Here is a 10,634-nt window from a genome sequence, read left to right as displayed (position 1 = left end):
CATGCTTCCTTTTTGCTCGGAAGGAGGGGTGGAATGTGCCAGGCTACCCTCGGTGGGCACGAGCGGTGGCACTTCCGGTGAGCTGTTATCGGGTAAGATCGAGTGGAGGCCCATGCCCCGTTCGCTAGGGGATGGCTAGTGGTCTAGAGACGCACTCCAAGAGTACCGGAGGGTTTCTCTAGTGGGTGCCGAGGCCGTTCACTGGGCCCTAGTGGCTCGGTGCCTCCCTACGGTGGGATCCCATTCGGAGATCTCCCTACCGGTCTCGGACACGACTTAGGACGCCCCGAGCAATCGTTTGCTTGGGCCTTGGCCATACATGGGCTCATCCATAGTCGTCCCTGACTCTATTGGCCTAGGGCGGCTGTCGAAACCTTAGGGGGCCCAGCCTTCAAACCCTTGGACCGTAACGAGCTCAGTGCCCTTTATCGTGTTTGCAATGAAACTTCTAGCGTGGGCTTAGGTCGTTTGTCTTTGTCTTGGGTGCAGGAGGAGCCCCCGAGCCTCCACCCTGGAGCGAGAGGGCGGTCAGGGGTCCCCTGGCTTTTTTGTTCATCCCTCACATTTCCTTTTCGTTCGGATGGAGGGGTTGTTTGCCGAGCCCATTCAGGTGCGAGCCTAGGCAGCTGGGTCTCAGCAAGGTTGCAGGAAGAGCCCCCTAGTCTCTGCACGGAGCGAGAGGGCCATCGGGAGTTCCCTTAGCTTTTTGTACGCCCCTCGCGTGTGAGGGTTTGTTTGCCGAGGCCCCTTTGGGCACGAGCCTGGGTCGCAGGGTCTCGGCATATCTGCAGGAAGGGCTTCCTAGCCTCTGCACAGAGCGAGAGGGCCGTCAGGAGCTCCCCTGGCTTTTTGTACGACCCTCGCGCTTCCTTTTTGCTCGGAAGGAGGGGTTGTTTTGCCGAGCCCCTTCAAGTGCGAGCCGGGGTTGCTAGGTCTCGGCAAGGTTGCAGGAAGAGCCCCCTAGCCTCTACACAGAGCAAGAGGTCCGTCAGGGGTTCCCCTGCCTTTTTGTACGACCCTCATGCTTCCTTTTCACTAGGAAGGAGGGGTGGAATGTGCCAGGCTACCCTCGGTGGGCACGAGCGTTGGCACTTCCGGTGAGCTGTTATCGGGTAAGTCCGAGTGGAGGCCCATGCCCCGTTCGCTAGGGGATGGCTAGCAGTCTAGAGACGCACTCCAAGAGTACCAGAGGGTTTCTCTAGTGGGTGCCAAGGCCGTTCACTGGGCCTCGGTGGCTTGGCGCCTCCCTACGGTGGGATCCCATTCGGAGACCTCCCTGCCGATCTCAGACACGACTTAGGGCATCCCAAGCGTTTCGCTTGCTTGGGCCTCGGCCCTGTGTGGGCTCACCCGTGGTCATCCCTGACTCTGTTGTCCTGGGGCGGCTGTCGAAACCCCTAGGGGCCCAGCCTTCGAACCCCTGGACCGTAATAGGCTCAGAGCCCGGTTCCTTCATCTGAAAGGAATAGGGCAGGGGGGAATATCTTCCCCATCAGCTCAGCAATGGCTAGCACGCCTTTTGAGGTGGTTTTCTAGGGAGACGGAATGACGCCCGCTACCATAGCAGTCGGGCGTGACGTGGTGGATGGGACGTAACTGTTCCTATAATTAATGAGAAAAAAGGTGGGCACGTGGGCGGTAAAATCGAATCGGGGTTAATCGCGCCGGATCCGGGGGAAACTTCCCCGATTTCATCGCCCATCCATTTTGCCTTTACCTTGTATAAATACACAATGAGCCTCACCCCTCCTCACCTTACCTTTCCTACATTAGTTCTGCCCCCATTGAGCCGTCGCTAGAGCAGCGGGCGCCGGGAAGAAGAAGGGAGAAAGGCGAGCCAGAGAGAGAGAGAGAGAGAGAGAGAGAGAGAGAGAGTCACCACCGCATCCGAACCCTCTAGCGTACTCATGGCCGGCGACATCGTTGTCATTGAGGTGGACCCTTGGGATCCGTCTGATGTCACTGTGGAGATGCTCCAGTCGCTCGTCGATGGTAGACTCCTTCATCCGGTGATAGACCCCAACAGGCCGAAGTGGATCACTCCGTTGGGTGAGCCAGAGCCGAGGCCTCGCGATGGCTATGTCGTGAGCTTTGTCTCCTTTCACGAGCGCGGCCTCGGCATTCCGGCGGATCAGTTCATGCGGGCGCTCCTGCACTACTATGGCATGGAGCTCCACAACTTCAACTCCAACTCCATTGCGCAGGCGGCCATCTTCGTCGCTGTCTGCAAGGGGTACTTGGGGATTGCTCCCCATTGGGAGTTGTGGCTCCATCTCTTCTGGGCAGGGCACACCACTAAGCCGATGGGCACGTCAGGCACGAGGAAAGCGGTAAGGGCTGGCGGCTGCACTCTCCAAGTGCGTCAGGACCGCCAGCACCTCTACATCCTAGCCTAGCTCGTGTCATCTAATCGTCGATGGTACATGAGCTGGTTCTATCTTCGCAACGACGACGAAGGACTTCCCCCCTACACTGGGCAGATTGTGGGGAGCTGCCCGGAGAGGTGGAAGTACGACGTCCTGAGGGAGGACCAGCCCAAGCTATAGCCACTTCTGGAGGGGCTGGAGAGGCTACGGGGCCATGGACTTACCGCGGCCATGGTCGTGGCTGCCTTCCACCGCCGGAGGGTGCTACCGCTGATGGCTCAGCGGTGGTGCCTGTTCAAGATGAGGCCGGGTGAGCCAAATGAGGGCATCCAGATGTCCTCCTCCGCCCTTTCTGATGAGGAAATTCTTTGTCGAGTGGGGGAGATAGTGGAGGCAAAGCTAAGGGGCAGCAACCTGACCCCCATCACGATGCGCCCGTCACATGGGTTCCTCTCGCTGGTAAGTCGCGCGCCGCTGCCGCCCCCAAGCCTTCTCCGTTTCTCCTTACTTCTTGTTCCCTTATGCGCGTTTGTCGTTCCTATAGGGAATGAGGGATGTGCGTGCCTCTCCGCTGCCCGTTCCTGAGGACACGAGGCGGCGGGCAATCAACCGGGTGCACGCCAAGGCATAGAAAAAGTGGAAGGATGCCAAGGCGGCGAAGCGCACAAAGAAGATCCTTGCGCGCGAGGAACTGGACAAGTGCCGTCACCAACAAAGGAAGGATGGCCTCCCGTTGGAGGAGTCCCCGTCGCCGTCGATATCAACGGATGCCTCAGACGGGGATGACGAGGATGAGATGGGGCGGGGTCCCCTGGACCATCTCCCTAATGTAGGGGAGGTGGTGTCTGGGGCGTTGGCAAGCAGCCTGGCACTCCCGGGAGGAGGAGGAGGAGCTGACCCGGGGTCGGCAATTGCTCGCTCTAGGGCCGAGGTCAACACGCCCGAGGCGCGGGCGTTGGGCAAACACGTCGTCAGCCCAGTGGGCTCGGCGGCAGCAGTGGAGCAAGTGGTGGCGGAGGCGACGCAACTGCCCCCGTAGAGGACCGAGGGGGCGCCGGGGTCCGTTGAGGACCAACCAGCGCCGATGAACACGGAGGCCATGCCTCTGCCGCCGCCACCGCCTTTGTGGACAAGGGTCACCGTGGCAAAGCAGTTGCCGCCCTACTCGAGGTAGGTGTATTTTTGGTGGGGTCGTAGTGCTTTCTGTTCGTTCTTTTGTCTTGTGCTGACCCTGTAAACATTTTGTCCTTAGCCAGAAGCGACCTGTGGAGGTGCCTACCTTGGCGCCCCTTAAAGCGCTCAAGGTTAACCTTGGCTCCACCGCCCACTGGGTGGTGGAGGCGCAAGCCGCCCTACAACGTGGCGCGGCATTGGCGAGGGCCAACCCAAAGGAGCCGGCCACCCAAGGAGGGGCTGCCGAGGCGGCCCCGACATAGGCGGGGGAGGGAGCGCCTCCGCCCCATGATGTCGAGGCCCGTGGGTCGGATGGGGCCGAGGTTCCTTTGCCTACGGAGGCTGCTGGGATTAAGGTCCCCGTGGTTTCACAGGCCAGGGCGACGGAGGCCACGGCGCCCAGGACCATCGAGGTCGCTGTGGTGGGCGCTAGAGCCCCCATGACCGCCGAGGCCACGGTGGTGGGGGACCGGAGCCCTCGAGACTACCGAGGCCATGGTGGCCGAGGTCGGAGCCCCTGGGACCATCGAGGCCACGATGGTGGAGGCCAGAGCCCTCGGGACCGCCAAGGCTGATGTGATTGCGGCGAGGCTGCTGGCCCAGGAAGTGGAGACAGGGGCCGCGGAGACCTTGGCGGCACCCTTGGTTCAAGGCCCACCGTTGTTGCGGGAGAGCGCCCGGGAGGTGGAAGTTCTTCCGATCTCCTTCGACGATACTTCCTGGGTGCAGGAGATGACCGGCACCAAGGTGTCCGGTGTCGTGGAACAGCCGGTTCCAACCCCAGGTGAGGGAAGCTCGGCCCTCGTGCGAGTACAACCCGAGCCCCGTGGGTGGGATCACCCGCGTGTCCTGTGGCAGAGCCGGGATGACCCTAGAGCGGAGCCTCTATTTGCCCTCGAGGACGCGGACCGAGGGCAGTCGCTGGGACACGTTCGAGCAGTACCACCAGCTGGTGGAGCGGTCACTATGGACGACGTTGTTCGTGGTGGCCAACGATTTGTCCGGAGTCGCCTAGGTTCGTGCTTTCTTTTCTCATGCGGTGGTCTTTTTCTGAGTTTTCTTTGTAGGGATTGACCCCTGTTCTGTTTCCCCCTAGGAGCTCGAGACCCGGTCCCTTAGGAAGTCGGTCTTTCTCCAGCGAGAGAGGGACGTCTAGGACCTAGCTTAAGTGGTAGAAAGGCCTTCTTGCTGGCGCCAACGAGCTCCTATCGGCACTAGAGCGCAGAGGTGGAGGACCTCTGCCTTCAGTTGTGTCGACGCGAAGGTCGAGGCGGCCATGGCTTAGGAGCAGCTCGCCCCTCTGGTGGCGTAGGGTCAAGGAGTTGGAGGAGGAGCTCACCCTGCATGGCCAGTGATCGGGACACCTTCAGGTCTTGAAGCCGAAGAAGCCATGGCCTCAGGGCAAGGCTCTTGCTGGGCAGCTAGGAGCGGAACAGAGTGCGCACCAGCTGACGAAAGGTGCTTTGGATGAGGCCCTTGTAGCGGCTGAGGCCTCAAGAACCGAGGCTATGGTTTGGAGGGGAAAGGCTGAGGGTGAGTCCTAGTCCCCTCGTTTTATTCGCTTTTTCTTATGTTCGCTCCCTAACTTCGTGGTATGACATAGAGTTGGGGAGTGAAGCTTCCAGGGTGGTCGAGGCTTCTAGAGTCGAGGCTCAGCGCCTGAAGGAGAAGGCCAAGGCCTCTCGGGTCGAGGCTCGACGCTGGGAGCTGAAGGCCAAGGGTGAGTTCCATAGGCTTCCGTCTCTATTTAGCTTGTTTTCCTTTGCTGCTCAACCCCGTTTCATTTCTTGTGGCGTAGAGTCAGAGGCGGAGGTTACCCGGGCAGCCGAGGCTTCCTGCGTAGTGCAAACGGTGCTCGAGACCGAGATCAGGGAGCATGAGGCGTTGAAGAGTGCCGCCCGTGCCGCCTGCGAGGCCCTGGTGGTCGAGGGGGTTTAGTCAGGCAGCTCCCTTGGGAGCCGTCTGATTGCGCTGAGTGGTCAAGTACGTGAGCAGCTCTGAGGAGCGTTGCATACGGGCGTCAAGCGTGCACTGGCCGTCATCGCCTCACACTATGTTGGTGTTGACCTTCAAGCCATCAGCGATGGCTACGTCTTGCCCGATGATGACGATGAGGCTGATGAGGTGGTGACAAAGCTATTGGAGGTGGTGGAAGGCCCTAGCACTGTGCTGGCAACGTTGTTTGAAGAGGAGGTGGTCCCTCCCCTGCCGTCTACCAATGCCAGAGGTCCTGAGTCTTGACCTGGGCCCAAGCGACCATGTAAATAGAGTAGGAATTAACTTTGTATCATAATGCTTGTGGCCGTCGAGGCCTTTCTTTTTAAAGTACTCGTGTTTCTTTAATCGTTTGTCTTGTATCTCCGAGCCTCTGCCCTCTTGTTGTCTCTGATCTGATTTCTTTGCAAAAAACCTCCTTGGAGCCTAAGCCGTCCCCTAGGCGAAAGGTGGTGAGGGAGCGCCAGTAGTCCAGGAGGCTTAGGCCGTCTCGTGACTCTACCAGCCTTCTGGCCCCGAGATGGGCTTTTGGTCCTTGGGTTTTCCACAACTGATTCGTCAGAGCGTGCTAGAGGGTTTGGCATAGGAATTTAGTCAAAAAATGACTAAAAATGGTGCGTGGGACTTAGGGGGAATCCCCCATCTAGCCCCCAAGGGAGATTCGGTTCTGTGGAGGTAGAGCCGAGTCTCCCTTACAGTGTCATCGTATTGCCAAGACCCACGATAGGCTCGGGGGGGGGGGGGGTTCTCAAAAAATTAGAACAACTAAAGAACGCTTTTTGATTGTATTCTGAGAAACAACATATATACAATGCTTGGAATTTTAAGGGTAAAAGCAACAGTAGCTGTTCTATATTCCAAGCGTTGGTGAAGATTTGGCCCTTCTCGTTGGCTAGCTTGTAGGTCCTGGGCTTCAGCACTTGGGCGATGATGTACGGTCCTTCCCATGGCGGGGTCAGCTTTGTGGAGACCCTTGTTGCTCTGCGCCAGCCTCAACACCAGGTTGCCTACCTTCAAGTCTCGGCTTTGGATGCGCCAGGCCTGATAGCATCGTAGGGTTTGCTGGTATTTAGCCAAGTGCAGCAGCGCGACGTCTCGGGCTTCCTCCAGTTGGTCGAGGGCAGTCCTCTCGGGTGGTGCGGTTACTTTGTTCGTTATAGGCCTGTAGCCTTGGGGAACCATATTGCAAGTCAGTGGGGAGGATGGCCTCAGCCCCATAGACTAGGAAGAAAGGCGTGAACCCCGTGGCTCGGCTTGGAGTGTTCCTCAGGCTCTAGATGACCGATGGGAGTTCGGTGAGCCATTTCTTGCCAAACTTCTTCAACCTGGTTGTAAATTCTTGGCTTGAGGCCTTGTAGGATCATGCCATTGGCACGCTCTACTTGGCCGTTGGTCCTTGGGTGTCCTACGGCCGACCAGGCCACATGGATGTGGTGGTCGTCGCAGAACGTCAAGAATTTTTTGCCGGTGAACTATGTCCTGTTGTCGGTGATGATGGTGTTAGGAACCCCAAACCTATAGGATAATGTCAGTGAAGAACAACACTGCTTGCTCGGATTTGATTCGATTGATCAGACGAGCCTCGATCCATTTGGAGAACTTGTTGATTGATACCAGTAGATGGGTGTAGCCCCTAGGGGCCTTTTGCAGAGGCCCGACCATGTCGAGCCCCCATACGGCGAACGACCATGTGATGGGGATGGTTTGGAGGGCTAGGGCCAGGGAGATGTGTCTGTCCGAGCATAGTACTGGCATCCTTCGTAGGAGCGTACTAGCTTGGTGGTGTCGGCGACCGTCATCGGCCAGTAGAACCCTTGGCGGAAAGCGTTTCCTACAAGCGTCCGAGGCGCCGCGTGGTGCCCGCAGGCCCCTGCGTGCAAGTCCCAAAGCAGGGCTCGGCCTGCCTCGGCGGTGATGCATCGTTGGAGGACATCGGAGGGACTTCGCCTGTACAATTCGTCATTATAGAGGACGTAAGTCTTGGCTCGGCAGCGCAAGCCGTCGGCCTTCGGTCCTGTCACTAGGAAGCTCCCCCCGATCAAGCCAATCAAGGAATGGGATTCGCTAGTCCGTGTCCTAGTCGATCTGGGGAGGCTCGATGTTGACTTCCATGACCTCAGGGCTTGGTTGAGAGAAATCCGCTCCGGCCCATGCCTCGTCCTCCTCCGAGGAGTCGGTGTGGGTTTGGGTTCGACGCGGTAGTGTCGAAGTTGAGAGCGAAGCGCTGGTGGCATCCTAAGAGATCCGCGTGAGCGGAAGCGTAGGCGTAAGCATAAGAGGCGGTGGCATTTCTCAACCCGAAGGGGTATGGAAATGGTGCCATCACCGGGCTCTGCTCCGCCGGAGTTGGCTCCTTAGGGAGTGGTGGAGCGGAGCTTGATGACGGGGTGTCGCCGGGTGCCACCGACGTTTTTCCCTTGTCCAGGCTCAGGCTAGACAGGTCCCCAACCAGGGACCTTGCGCCGACAGCTGGTCGTAGGATACTAGGCGGAGTGCGGCGAGTCGCCCTAGGGTTCGCGTAGCAGTCGGGGTGATCCTGCTCGCGTCGTGCCTGGCGAGCGTGGCGAGAGCAGGCCTGCCCGGGCGCCGCCTGCGCCTGGGCTGCTGATGCGTGACGTCGTCGTCGGTCGGTGGTGCTCGGGGCGTGAGGAGTACCATGTCGTACTCATGTCCTAGAGACATGAACTCTAGGCTCCCAAACCAGATCACCAGTGCCGAGACACAGCGGTCGTGCGGGGTCTGCCATCCGGAACTTGTTGGGATGACGAAACTGACACGCAGAGGCCCCTACCTGGCGCGCCAACTGTCGGTGTTTCGGATCGATGGATCATCAACCAACTAGTGAATTTAGTGCTGCGTGTTCCTAATCCCAGGTGGTGATGCAAAGAGACACAAGGCTTATACTAGTTCAGGCAATTGGTGCCCTACGTCCAGTCTGAGAGATCGATCTTGTATTCCTTGCACCGAAGTGCTTGTAGTAGGGGGTTACAAGTTGGGTGAGAGAGGGAGCTAGTCCTAGGTCTCGACGTGGAGTGATGTGGACTGCTTGAGACGTTGCTCTCAGACAGCAGAGAAGTGTGCATGTTACAGAGTGTTGCCCTTTGTGGGTGCCTGTCTTCCCCCCTAGAAATGGCCCAAGTCCTTTCCTTTTATAGTTTGAAGGGAGGACAAGGGTAGTACATGTGCTAACTATATGGCGTCGTGCGAACAGAGGCGGTGTGTCCGAGCCCTGTAGCCTGTTCCTGTGGCGGTGTGGTCGTCGGAGTGGTCCGTCCTTGGAGCGCTGGGGCGACGTGCTGGTCACATCCGATCCTGTGCGTCATGGGAGCTCTAGGGCTGCCTCGGAGCGGGCGCGGCGGTCAGCGTGCGGGTCGCTGTGGATTGACTGCGCACGAGGCCGAGGCTCGGTTGGTGCCGAGTCCGAACCGTGGTGGGGGGTCTCGGCAGACGTGGATCCCGAGATAGCCGAGACCCTGGCGTAGAGTGCCGAGACCCAGAGGGAGCGGTCGATCCGGTACGCTGGTTCGGAGGCGATGATGACCCGGGCCAGATTTCCCATGCCGCGTTGTCTTCGGGGCGGGGGTTACGGGGCACAGTGCAGTTCAGGCACTGATCGTGGGCATAGCGCTAGAACACAGTGGCTGGTAATCCCCGCTGCGCCTTATCCCAGCCGGTATGGTGTTGATGTGACTCCTTGTCTTGTCGGCCGCTCCGCGGTGTCGAGCCGTCATCCGGCTGAGATTGCGGGAGTGGTTGACGCATTAATGGGACGTGACACGCTATCGGGGAGGCTGGTCGAGGCGAGAGCGACGGGTTATTGTCAAGCCAGCATCGAGCGATACGGAGAATAGCTGTCTTGCTCGAGGCTGGTCGCACGAGGCCTCGGGCGAGATGGAGATTGGGCTCCCTACCGAGGCCTCTCGCGAGAGGCCTCGCGCGAGGCGGAGATTCCGTCAGGGTGTCGAGACCTCCCGTGCGAGGCCTCAGGCGAGGCGGAGAGCCGGTGGGCTTGGTCGGGGCAGGTGGTGAACCCATGGCTTACCTTCTAGCTTTGTTGTCGATGGGATTTAAGTGACTCTTTTGGTGTACGCTCGGGGTACCCCCATTTTATGGTACCCGACACCCGGGTTCGAGTCGTGGTCTTCTCGCATTGCACAGGCGAGGGTAAGGCTTGTCACTGACACTCTTCCCCAGACCCCGCACAGAGCGAGAGCTCTCTGTACTGGGTACGTCCTGTGTCTTTCTAATTTCATGCCAAGATAAATGATATAAGTCGATCCGTAGGCTAGACCTAATTTGGTAATGTTTTTGGCTAATTTCCAATTGTTGTTCGACCCCCCTTTTCTCTTTTTTTTCTTTGTCCTGTAGAATTTAAACACTTGTGACCAAAATCTCGACATGGAGAAGTGGTACCAGGGACGAGTGACTGGAATTATTTGGAGTTCACAGGGATGCCATCTTGGGAGGGGAGGGATGAGGCGGGCCCAGGCTCTGCTGCGGGTCTTCCGCTCGGTTCCGAGCTGCCAAGACGGGACAGAGAGGGAGCGAAGGGACGCCGGCCTATTGGACCTCGGCCCAAGTAGAGGGATGTGGGAGTTGGTCTGCGCACGACTGTCAGACCAAGAAGGATCGGGCCGGGAGTTTTCAGAATTCTGAGAAAACTAACTATAAAACAAAAAAAAAAACTCCAAACACACATAAAATTCAGGGAAAAAGACCTAATAAAACTAGTAATAATAATAATAAAAAAACAATATATGCGACCGAAAGAATGCAACAAACATGTCGTTTACCTATCATTCATTGATGTTGATTTAGAAGAAAACAATTTGCTCACGGCCATTACAGTCAGCAGCCCATTACAGGCATTTGCTCACGGCCATGGTGGGATCCTCCACATTTTTGGCCCAACTAAGAAAATGATGAGCCTTTCCCCCTTTTCTTTTTCCCAGGATCTTTTGTTTACCGGCGAAGTTTGACAAAGATATGGAGCATGCCAGCCGTGGTGATGTTCTGGATAGGTAGCAGCACTGTAGCAGTAGTAGGTAGCAGTTAGGGCTACTTGTACCATTTGGCCGGTGCCACAGGTTCGCAGCATCC

This window comes from Miscanthus floridulus, chromosome 11 (assembly GCF_019320115.1).
Source record: "Miscanthus floridulus cultivar M001 chromosome 11, ASM1932011v1, whole genome shotgun sequence".
Lineage (NCBI taxonomy): Eukaryota > Viridiplantae > Streptophyta > Magnoliopsida > Poales > Poaceae > Miscanthus > Miscanthus floridulus.
Note: the sequence above shows the minus strand (reverse complement) of the source record.